This window comes from Humulus lupulus, chromosome 1 (genome assembly GCF_963169125.1).
Source record: "Humulus lupulus chromosome 1, drHumLupu1.1, whole genome shotgun sequence".
NCBI lineage: Eukaryota > Viridiplantae > Streptophyta > Magnoliopsida > Rosales > Cannabaceae > Humulus > Humulus lupulus.
Window position 1 is genome coordinate 171,796,861 of NC_084793.1, and position 13,338 is coordinate 171,810,198.

Genomic DNA, 13,338 nt, shown 5'->3' on the forward strand with positions numbered 1-13,338 from the left:
AGACGCCAAAAGAATTGGACTAGACGCCAAAGGATTCGAAGGGGACACCTCAGGAGGAACCTCCATGACCGACTCAGCCTCAACCCTGGCCTTTCTTGCCACTCAAATAGAAGGACTGGCCTTGGTGGGAGTCGGCCTCTGCTGGGTAGGAACAAAACCAAACATGTCTGAGCCTGCAAAAGAAGATCAAATGTTAGAAGGATATTAAGCACAGATGAATCATAAAATAAAGGTGATAAAGTGTCGAACCTTCTGAATGAGATTCGAGTTCGAACATAGTCTCATCAAAGTCGTTTGAAGCAAGCGATGAGCATGCAACAGATGCACCCACCTCGTCACCCTCATGTCATGCCGGTACCGGCGAAGAGGGTACCTCCTCGACATGAATGGGTCCCGGGAGTCTATGGCAGTCACGGTCTCGGGACCATCGTCATCCGGAACATCGGCTATGGTAGGAGGAAACAGCCTGACCTTCCTAAGGTTCTCTGGAGTAATGAGGGTCTTGACATTCTTCTCCTTAGAGGTCATGGAAATCAGTTCCTTGGCCCTAATTGTCATAGCCTGGGTCGGGAGCGGTCTATAAAAGGGCCCAACGTGCTTAAACTTGGAGTAGTTGGCCTCTGCTGATTAGCGAGTTTTAGACTTGTTTTATTGTGTCTACTTAGGAAGTATTTTAGAGGTTTAGAATTGTTTTGTTCTATTTTACGCTTGTTTTATGTTGTTTTTGTTTATTTTCAGGTTTTGAAGGATTGGGATGATTTAGAATGAAAAAAGATACCAAAAAGCACAAAAATTCGTAAAGCTGTCAAAAACGCCTTTTCTGAGAGAGTAGCGCGACCTCGCTACTGTATAGCGCGACTGCGCTAGGTTGCTGGAAATTGAAATTCGGCAGATTTTTAAATGAAGGGCTTTTTGGTCCATTCACAAGGGCTAATTTAGGGTAACGAGTTCTGATGCGAGGGGAAGGTAGAAAAAACGTGAATTAGAGGCTAGAGACAAAGAGGAAGGAGAGGAAGGAAGAGGAAAAAGCTTGGAGCAAGCGGGGGCAATCTGTGACAATTCCCCATCTAGTTTTATTCTCTTTTTCTTTAAATTTTCTATGTCATTGTTTATGTTTAATTTGATTATGGATTTGAATATTGAGATGATGAGCTAAACTCTTATTAGGGATTTGATGGATATTGACTGAGATCATCCCATGGTTAATGCTATTTGATTATTTCTTCTTGCTTGTTTATGAAATTTGTTCATCTTTATGCTTAATGTATGCTTGAGATTGATCACCTTAAGCATGATTCATGATCCTAATGTGAAATCTGAAAAGTGAATATTAGGAATGCTCTAATTGAATGAACATAGGTTTTGATGCGAAACGAAAGTATTCGCATAGCTTATGTGACTTATAGATTATTACTTAATGCGAATTGATTGTTGTGCTATCTCAGAAATGCAATAGTTGGCAATGCAATTTAGAACCTAAATGATCTGAAAAGAGTTTAGGTGATTTTATAATCTGTCATTTCATTGAAAGAAGAAGAATAGTTAACTAGTGTTAACAATTGGGTAATCGAAGCAATTGAATCATATCCCTATCTTCACATCCATTGTTAAACCCTTAATTTCTTATTTGTTGATTTAGCTTGTTGAGTTTTCTGCAATTTAATTTAAAAACCAATTTTTATTGTCACCAAATAGAAATATAAATCCAATTTGGTTAGTACTTAGCTGCAATTCCCTTGGGTTCGACCTCACCTGTGTGAGTACTACTTGTATGATACGTGCACTTGCGTGTATTAAAAATTAAGCAACATCTGCGTCCTTAGTAAAAAAATAGTTGTCGGCATATCTAAATTCCTTACTATTTCCAGAGATCTCTTCAAAGAAGGTGTTGGTACCTTCGCTCATATAATGGTGGAAGTGGAAATACCCCGAGTTGCGCTAAGAAGAGTTTATCTTCAGGTCAAACAGGTAGTGAATCTCGTGAGGCACTGAAGCAGCCCATTTTCTGTGGTGATAGATAATGTACAATGCAGATAAGGCCAAGATCGCATTAGGAGCCAGTTGAGAAGGACTAATACCAAAATAGTCTGCAACACTACAGAAGTACCGATGAAGAGGAAGTAGGGACCAAGACTTAATGGCAGAATGTGTCAAAACGCACATACCCAGAGGGGGGTCCTCAGCTCTGTCATCTTGACCAGGGATAGTAATAGACATGCTGGAGAGGTCAAAGGTCTTCCTTAAGTTCTTTACCTTTTCTTCAGTCATGTCAGAGGCCGCCCCCTTGAACCAAACAACCTCATAATCAGCAGGGCGAGGCTTCTCAACTGGTTTCCATATGATTTCATTGGCAAAGGTGGCCCCAAAATCTGATGAATTGAACTCCTTTTGTCGTCTCTTCTTCTGCTGCACAGTTGGTGAGACCGTCTTGCTCTTGGAACAAGGGTGAACCACCTTGGGTCAGAACCTGTGAATAGAATGCTCCTGAGAGTGAGTAGCATAGCGATGAGAACCCTCGGTATGTTCTTGCTGAGAAGAAGATTGATGGGGAGCCCGACTAGTATCTCGGTGCAAAGGACGTTGCAATGAGTCTCGCTGACCTAACCTATCTCGCTGAGAAGAATGACTCTGTTGAGATGTGCCTTTGGAGCCGCGGGGCATACTGTGCTGAGAAGAAATTTGAGAAGAGCTAGGCAAGGAGCCCTGAGTGATGTGCCTAGCAATATGAGGATCATCTTCAGAGGGTTGTCGAGTCGTCTGTTTTACTCTCGCCATTGGACAGTACTTTTTCAAGAAATCTTCCTCACTTAACAAATATAAAGTGGAGCGAGGGAGAATCCTTTTCACCCTTTCCAAGAACTCCTGGGGAGTACGCTCACTTACTGACTTGTCTGATGAAGATGAGCTGGACATCTACAACAAAAGAAAAATGAAGATCAAAGTTAGTAAATGAGCACAATGAAGCCAATAGCTGGGGGCATATCCATGAACTAAGGAGTAAAAATGAAGAAATCAGGAGTAAAATTCTATATAGGGATTGACCCAGTGAGCCTAAGTCTGGGCCGACACCATGAATCCATCAAATTACGAAGCATGAAAAATGGGGCATAGGTGGTCGGCCTACCACCTTAAGTTGACCACCTTAGGATGCAAACCTTAGAAAAGTGCCAGAGGACCGTTCAAATCTCCAGAAGAAGTCATTTTTACAGTACAAGGAAGGCCCCCAAAGAGATCAATTAAGGTGAAAAAATTATTTTTAGGGTCCCAGGTGGTCGGCTTATGCTTGGGCCAACCAACCTGGATCCTTGAAAATTGCCTAAGGCAAGAGAAAGGAAGTACTTGACCCATGAAGCTCTAGGGGTGGTCGGCCTAACCCTAATTCTAGGCTTGGAAATCACCTAAGAGAAGGGAAAGAGAGTACTCAGCCCATGAAGCTCTAGGGGTGGTCGGCCTAACCCTAATTATAGGCCTAGAAATCGCACAAAGGAAACCCTGAAGGTGCTCAGCCCAAACCCAGTTCCTAGACCTGGAAATCGCACAAGGAGAAGCCCTGAAGGTACTTAGCCCTAACCATGATCCTATCCCTGGAAATCGCAGGTGCTAGGGTTTGGAGTCCCAGAAATTGCCAGACTAATGAGGTGGTCGGCCTAGGATCTTACATCCCTGGAAATCGTCCATCCTAGGGTTTATAACCCTGGAAATCGCCATTTTTCAGATAAATCTTGATTCAAGTAAGTTAATTCTTTTTTTTATCGAGATACACCAAAACAAGAAGAGTCAAACAAAAATTCCTCAAAAATTCAAACTGATTCTTATAAATCTAAGCATATTTAAATTAAATGATATGAGGATTAGAAGAAAATACTTACCAAAGATCTGAGTTTGATGAGGAACTGAAGAAATCAGACTTGGATCTTGTTTAGAAGTGGCGCATATAGCAAGAATGAGAAGAGAAGACCTACTTAGAACCTCTTAGGCAGATAAGATATTTTTAGGAATTCAAATTTCCTTGAAAAATATCTGATATGGTTACAATTTAATTTCCTTGAAAAATATCTATATTTTTAGGAATTTAAAATTCCTTGAAAAATGTTTATATTTTTAGGAAATCAAATTCTTGAAAAACTATCTTATATTTTTAGGAATTAAAATTCCTTGAAAAATATTTTTTATTTTTAGGAATTAATATCCTTGAAAAATATATTATATTTTTAGGACTTTAAAACTCCTTAAAAAATATGTTATATTTTTAGGATTTCAAATTTCCTTGAGAAATATATTAGATTTTTAGGAAATTAATTTTCCTTGAAAAACCTAATTATTTTTAGGAATTTCTAATTGTCCCTAAAAAATTTGTACCGAGCAAATTATCGATAGTTAAAAAAGTATTATGTAATGTCCAGATGGACTTGACTATTTAAGTACTACTATGCTATGTTTCTTGGGCCATGATCAAGTTTACCGTAATGTTGAAAACATTACAATAAACTTGGGAGGCAAATGTTATCCCTAAAAAATACAAGGATGACGTGGAGAATGAGAATGCAACACGTGGCATCACAAATCAGGGAAAATTTGAGAAAGTATTGAGAAAAGACCGACGGGCAAAAAAGATAGGTCCAGGACCTATGGGGAAGTCGACCAAGCCTAAACCCCCTAAGGGTGGTCATCTTGACCCCTACCCATAGGGGTGGTCGGCCTAAGCAGGCCCAAGAGCCCTAGGGGTGGCTGGCCTTACCTCTACCCCAGGGGTGGTCGGCCCCTGTGTGTCCAAGAGAGTGGTCAGCCTGACCCCTACCCCAAGGGTGGTCGACTCCAGTATGCCCAAGGATCCCTAGGGGTGGTCGGCCTGACCCCAACCCCTAGGGTGGTCGGCCTGACATGCTCAAGAACCACCTGGGTGGTCGGCTCAAACCCCCAAGTACTCTTCATTGAGAAATACTCACTCTCGTTCAAACTGAGATCAACAGGCCTAGCACCCAAAGGATCAACAGGTCCAGCACTGAGAAGGTCACAGGCCTAGCACCCAAGCTCGGGTCGTCGGGCCTAGCATCTAAGTTTCACATACCAACAGAGACTTAACATCTTCCCAGAGGTTTCTATCGTGCATTAACCACCATGATCTAGAGAAACAACGAGAAGATCCACGATCTCATAATCATGGGGAGGTGACCTGATAATCGTGTACCAAACCACGATCCCAGTATTACTGGTCATGTAACAGCAGTTGGGTATTATAAATAAAGGACCTAGGGCTTCATTTCAAGAGATCTCTTTTTCTTGAATTTTGGGAGAAAAATCTTTTGGACAAGTGAACCCATCAGTTCGTACTTGTAATTGTCGAGTAATTCAATACTAAAGACTAAGTGGAACTGAACCACTATAAAATTCCTGTGTGTTTATTTAAGATAATCGTACTCTGTCGTTTATTCCATTTATTTAGTTCAAAAGGTGTTGTATACTGTACATACAACCGTTAGCCAATTTCACAGGTCAACAAAAAGAATTACGCGAAGGCAAGTATATTTTCTAATATCTTGATATGATGTGACACTCTAAAATTGCTTCAAAGCATCTTATCTATTTTCTTCTTTTTTAACATTTTTTTAATTTGAATTCAAATTTGATTAGATATTTAATTACGACAATTGTTTAATTGAAATATAAATTTAAATAACCGTTAATTTTTCTCATTTTTTATTTTACTATTCTAATTTATGGCTATTAATTAATTAAAGAAAAAACTCTGTCTATTTTGTCTATTTTTTCATTTTTATTTTAATAATAATTATAATAGATGTCAATTAAAAATATCTATATATAATAATAAATACTCTATCTATTTGTATTTTTAACCTTTTGACAAAACACAAGATCAAAATGTTAGTTTTTAACAATAAAGAATCCACATGGGTAATAAAACCAAATACACGTGGTTCAAATAATCTAACTATATATTCATATATTAAACATTTTGACAAACACACAAGGTCCACAAGTTAATTTTAAAAAATAAAGGGTCCAAACGGATAATCAGCTAAAATACAAAGTTCAAAATGGTGTGAGCCCTTATAGAAAACATAAATCATATAGATAATTATATGTATTTATATAATTTACTTTTTATAAAGAATTTTTAACCTTTTGAATAAACACATGTTCCAAAAGTTATTTTTTTAAAATAAATGGTCAAAACGAGTAATCGGTCAAAATATAGTGTTCAAATAATAGATCTATCTATTCTTATTTTTAACATTTTAACAAAACTTGTCCACAAGTTAATTTTTAAAGATAAAGGTCCCAACGAGTGATTGACTAAAATACAATGTTCAAAATGGTATGAACTTTTACAGAAAATATAAATTATATATATAATTTAATTTTTATAAAGAATTTTGAACCTTTTGAATAAATACATGGTGCAAAGGTTAATTTTTAAAAATAAATGGTCAAAACGGGTAATCGACCAAAATACAATGTTCAAATAATCGATCTATCCAATCCTATATTAACATTTTGACAAAACATGAAGTCTAAAAGTTATTTTTTTTTTAAATAAAAGGTTCAAACAGGTAATCGGTAAAACTAAGTCTTACACAAAACATAAATTTTCTTATACGTAATTTAGAATTGTTATAAAAAAATGTATAATAATGATAATAATAAAAAAAAAGTACACGCACGACAAATTTTTTTGAAGTTTGTTTTCGACACTTTAATTATTCAAAAATTTTAAAAAACTTGCAAGATGTTTGCTATACAATGAACACCATTATGAAAAAAATTGTGGTCAAGACGCTATCACATATCAATATAAAGAGCATGTTGTACGAGTATAATGAAAATGAATCCCACCCTACAATCTCCCAAAAAATATTTTAAAATATGTATATTTTTCAATAATTACAAAAGAATGTGTGAAACGCGGTTATGTTTTCTAGTTTTACAATAAATTGGATTTATAAAGAAATCAAGTATTTTTTTAATAAACTTTAATTAAACAAGGGTTAATTACATCTCCCACCGTAATATAAAAAAAAAATTCATTTCATACAGTATATTTAATAAATTACAAAAATACAGTTTTCCCCAACCATATATATATGTTGACCCTTTGTTTAAAAAATTTTTTTTGTCTTTTTTGTCTCAATTTTTAATGAGAATTCAGGCATATAAAATAATATAATAATGAAATTAATAATAATTATAGTTACTACCTTCAATAAAATAAAATAAAGTAGATTGATTTATTTTTATTTAAAATGAATGTATTTATTAATATTAAAATTAATATTTATACAATTACTCAAAAAATAAATAAATATTTATACAAGTTACAATATGTTGTTAATTAAAATTAATATTAATAACTATATGTTACAATATACAATTAAAGATAATCACAATATTATTATTCCTTATAAAAATATTATATATATTTTTTAAATCATAGCTAGTCAAATCTCAACACTCAATGTTAAACCAAAATCATAATCTAATCCAAGTTTCAAGTTTTGTTACAAAAATATATTTAAAGTTAAAAAATTAGTTTTGTAAATCTTTGTAATAATCATGTTAAATAAATTTATAAGTATTTATGTAAATGTGAATTACAAAAATAAACTTTTTAGTTGTGAAATTAGTTTTGTAAATTGTTGTTACAAAAATGTAAAACTTGTTTAAAAAAAATATTGTATTTCACTACTATATTCAATAAAGTGTTTTATAAATAATGAATATCTTAAATTTATATTTTTAAGTTGTATAGCTTAAATATGATGGTTCATGTAATTTTTTGATACAATATTGTAATAATATAGAAAAGTATAATATTTTTATGTATATTTTGTTTATGATTTCTTAACTATAAAATATTTTCGTAAATGTTAGTTACATAAATATATTTTTTAGTTGTAAAACTAGATTTGTAAACCATTGTTACAAAAATAAAAAAAATTAGTTACAAATTTATTTGTAAGTTTTATCTACCAAAAAAAAAAATCTACAATTCTATAACTGATTTTGTAAATATTATTTACAAACATGTAACTGATATTTACAAGTTTGTAAGAGATATTTACTAGTTTGTAAATGTTGATTACAAAAAATTATATTTTACAATTTTTATTTATGATTTTGCCACTCCGTATTTATACTTTTGTCATCCAAAAATTCCGTATTATTTTAATGCACCATATTTTTCTTCAGATTGTTTTTAACTTTTAGTACATTTGTGTAGACTTCACATTAAACAAGTAGGTTTAAAGTGGGCCTCCCTATAATCAGGTGGAGGCCCAAGTACTAGCTTAGCCCAAGTTCTCAAATAATTTGACCGTTAAAACTGAGGGAGGAGCCTGCGATTCGGACAAAGAAGAAAAATACCGCGTGACGCTTTTTCTTGCGATCAGACATTAGGGCCCCCTTCTCTCCCTCTGTGTTATTTAAACCCAAATGGGTTCAACGGTAACCTCAAGTAAGTGGAGAAAATGACAATCGGCGTAGAAGGCAATGCCGTTGCCCTCGACCAGAGCCAGCAGCTTCATTTGTCGTCATCTCTAGCCCAGCTACAGGTTCTCTTCTCTTTCTATTCAATCAGTTTCATTGTCTCAACTTTTCTTTCTCTACATCTTTTGTTGCGTCCGGAAAATACTTAAGACTGTTGTCTGAATTTTAGATTGGAACTACTTTATTGGTTTTTTTCTTTAATTGTTTCGGTTGAGGAGCTTAATTTTCTGAATTACTAGCATGCAAAACACACCGCAGTTTATGCAGGTTAAAAGATTTTGGTGAATTGTGGAGTATGGTGTTGGCAAAATTGATTTTATTAGAAGTTGAATTTCACATTCTTAATTTATGTAGAATAATTATTGTAAACAACGATTGTTTTAGTATGTAATCTAGTTAGGGTCCACATTTAACTTTTATTTATTTATTTGGATGGTTTGAAGTCTTTGTTGAACTATTATTCTAAAGAGTCAGTCTCATGTCATTCCCATTTAGGTCCGATTCGGATCCCTCTGTTGTTTCCTTTTCCTCCTGCACCTTTTCCTCGAAATGAGAAAGAATATGGTACACTCGAATTGTATTATTTAAGTGCTTATTGCTTGCCAAAGATCCTACTTCTACAATTGGGAGGTCACCGGGTTATTAAAATAAGTCGTGTTTTCTGTGGTTTTCCCATGTTACAACTTTTGTACCAATTCGGTCGATCCGGAATGGATCGTGGCCAGAGATAGAGTTGTATAACGGAACCGGATGCATAACGAAATAGGATAAAAAGAGGCTTCCCTCGGAGGAAGATCCAATTGCTATGCTCTTGAAGAGCCTGAACCCTGAGTATACCAATAGGTTGACTACATCACCCAACTTTTCATTCTTGTAAAAGAAAAAAAGATCAGATTGAACAAAATTTTATGTATGATGAAAAAAAAGGGGTCATGTTTTTCACTATGGCGAAGGGTGTCTTGCTTTCTCTTCTGCTATACCATGACATTGACAAATGTTCTATTTGAAATGCATAAATCGCAGAAATTAGACACATGTTATAATGTGAAATAGTTTTATCCTATTTATGTTGAGATTGTTTAGATTGCTTTTTTGTTTTGTTGCGTGATTGATAAGAATAATTTCACATTACAGCGTGTTTATATATGGAAATTTAGTTTAGCAATCCCTTCATTTACTTACTAATTTCCGAAGATGACTAATTACTAGAAACAGGAAGAAGCAACTAAGTGTTGTGGTTTCTGCAATCTTCTAGTTTCACAAGAATGTTAAATAATCTATTTTGACTAAAACTACTTTAGTAGTAGGTTCAGACTTCAGAGTCTTTTACAGGAACAAGACAAGGTCCATCCTATTGTTGTCCATTTTAGGAAATTTATATTCTAGTCCATATGGTATAGTTCTAACATGAGTATCTTTATATGTGATATGAAGATTCTTTTTTTAATCATTATAATGTAGAGAAGAAAAAAATTTCTTGTTGGAATGATATGGTAAAATTAATTTGATGTGAGAATTCTTGATTTGTTATTATTAGTGTTGTTTAGAGAATTAAATAACGTGGAAGAAATAGAAAGAATAGTCATTCCTAAGAACTTCAAATAGAAACTAAAAAAGGAGGATAATCTATCACAAAGCCTTTCGATTCATGACTGAGCATGTTGGATATATACTTAGCATTTGGGTTGGCCTATATTGTTAAACTTCCTTACAAGCTTAATAAAAATATAATATAAGTTTTGATTTCCCAGATATTCAAGTTGTTCTTTTAGGCTGAATTTGTGCTGGCTGTGCTCTTTCTAGGAAAAGTACTGTTTTCACTATATTTATTAATTATTTTATTGTGATTTTTAACAAACATTGAGATTAACATTGAAATAGACCACTAGAGCTATTCTTGAATTAGACTTAAACTCTTTGATGCTTTTATACTTCTTAATATAATACAAAGGTAAAAACACAATTAGGCAAAACACAAAATGACTTTTTGCACAATTAATGTTGAGATCTCGAGAGTATCAATTTTAGTATTTCAATGTTCATTATAGAATGTCTCGTTGGAAAGAATTGAGAGTAGAAGAAGTGGTGCACCTTAGCAATTTCCATGTGGTGCGAAATAGTTTTCTTGGATGAAAACTATTTATTCTCTGTCGAACTTGATCTAGGGTAGAACTTGATCTAGGTCGATTTATTCTCTTCTTATTCTACTTGTGTCTTGTATGGTCGATCCTTTTATGTACATATGACAATTGTGTTTAAAAATATTGCTTTATTATTTTCTGTACTGCAGTTGTGGTTCTTGTGGGTTTCAACTGAACCTAAACTCTAGCAATCGCAACACTTCAGTCATCTGTTCTAAATATGGAAAACTGATAAAGAAAGGGATAATCTCATTCTTCTGTATCGACGAGAGCAGATTCGTGCAAGTTGAAAAGCTACAATGGATTCCCTTCCTTGCATCGAAAAATTCATGGAGTTTGTTCCAAAGAAGAACCAAGCTTCTTTGTCGAAACTGTGGGAACCACATTGGTAATGCATACAAGGAGAATACATCTTCAAGTCCTCAAAGAGTCAATAAATCTTACTCTCTTTACTGGGATGGGATATCTGATAGCAAAATTTATGATATTAAAATACGAGCTTTGCAGCCTTCTTCCAATGATGAGTTAAGTTTATTACGTTTACATGATACCAAGTCAATGACTAATTAGAGCATATAAACAACACATAAAAGCTTGAGAAGTATGTTAAGTGAAGGTGGACATGGCACAAATTGAGACACGACCTGATTTTCCATTTTCGTTCACTAAATATGCTCTATCATGATCGGGAAAGAAGTTTAATATGGATTTGCCTTTTTTTCCCCTTTTTGCTTTAATACCATTTTATCCTACATGAGTATTGAAAGAAGTTTAACATATGGTTCGATTTGTGTAAGATTTTGAAATGTTTCCATTTTATCTATCCTATATGAGTCCGTAACATGAAGTTTGAATTTTTCTCACAAACAATTTGGGTTTGTAAGCTTTCAATTAAGTAGCGAGACTTGTGTATAAAGGAAGTCGCAAACACTTCAATTATAAATCTCATTTTTTATTTTATGCTTGATGTTCTTTTTTTCTTTTTCATAAGGATGATTCATCACTCAATGTTAAGGAAAGCATGTTTTGGACACACTGGAACATATTCTGAGCAAGACATTAGTGTAGGGTCAACTCTGAAAATGGTGGGTGACCAAAAATAGTTGATCGCAAACTCCAAATAATCATTAATGATTATTGATTAACTACTATTAGCTTTGTTAAAAAGTATGTTAATTTGTAGAAATGAAAACTTACCGGGATAAAATATCGGAAAAGCACCCAAGATTTAACCTAGTGAAAGCATTAACTTGTGTAGAGATAGATTGATCTAAGCAATAACTTCAACAACTGTGATTCATTCAACTTTGGTTATATTTTTTATCACAATTAAAAGAAGCTTTAACCTAGTTTCTAATTATGAATTACCACAAATACTTTGACCTAATCTCTAATTAGGTGAATATCAATTCTAAGATGGCATTAGATTAAAACTATATCTTATTCAGTGGCCTTCCAAACAAGATAAAAGTAATAATTATATCATTATGCAAGTAAGAACTTAAGCAACTTGATTTAAAAGGAATAAAAAACAATATTCATTACTAAATAATTGAAAACAAGTGCAGAGCTTCGAAATAGCCTTTAACTTAAAATAAACCACTTCATAACAACTAGAAAAGAGAATTCACAGAACATGATAGACATAATTAAACCAATGAAAGAGTTAAGAAGACAAAGAAATTAGTTTGATGATTTGATGCGATTCGATCTCCTTCACTCTTCTCTCTTTAGTCAATGCTCTCTAGCTTCTATAAAGTGTCTAAGTAGTAGCCTAGGTCGTACTCTAATGTTCAATTTATAAGCCCCAAAAAAACTATTGGGAATTTATGGCTCAAAAGTTTTAAATCAACAATGAATAACCCCATTCATAGTATGAAGGAAAATCTTGATTATTCATAGATTAAATATAATCAAGAAATTGACATAAAATCAAGAGTGAAATTACACCACCTAAATAAATGGAATCAACACACAAAATATAATAGAACTGTCTCAAAAGAAATAAGAAAAGGAGAAGGAAAACACCAAACTGAAAACCAAATGTGCCTATGTCGCAAAACCACAAAATGTAAACTAAGGCTTATACTCCAAGCATTGCCAAAGTTGCTTGAAGCTTCTACAAACATAGAATGAGAAATGAGATTAAATAAGCATGTAAAAAATCACACAAATCAAGAAATTCTTTGTGATTTTCTTAGAGAAAATGAGTTTTCTTAGAGAGCTAGAGAGGTTAGAGAGACAGAGAGACAGAGACAGAGTTGAAAAGTGTGATCAATACTTTTGACCCTCTAAACCTATATATATATATATATATATTGTTAACAGCGTTCTAGGTAAGTCCCACAAGTTACACTTTTAAAAACACAACTTCTGGAGCCAAAACAAGTTGTCTCACGTCAGGAGGAGGCGACACCACGCCACTTAGTGGTGACGCATGGCTTCCGAATAGGTCCTACAACTCAGGTCCCTCTAATTTTTGACCATATCGACTTGCACAAATCAACTCCAAATTTGCAATTTTTCTCACAACATGTTTAGATGTGTTAAAATACCTCGTTGTATCAATCCAAATCTAATTTGATCAACTATTGATACTTAACACAAAATCTCAAATTTTACTTCAACTTAAGTGAAACTATTAAGTTGCACCTCATTGTGTGTGCAAAACACTTAGCCATTATATTTTAAC

General features: G+C 33.7%; 1 long non-coding RNA gene across 1 annotated transcript; it reads left to right on the forward strand.

Annotated features, from left to right (window-relative positions):
- Positions 1–8,373: 8,373 nt before the first annotated feature.
- Positions 8,374–11,606, forward strand: LOC133800426 (uncharacterized). The gene is made up of 2 exons (XR_009876472.1): positions 8,374–8,570; positions 10,796–11,606. It is a non-coding gene; the product is annotated as an uncharacterized LOC133800426 (long non-coding RNA).
- Positions 11,607–13,338: the final 1,732 nt, after the last annotated feature.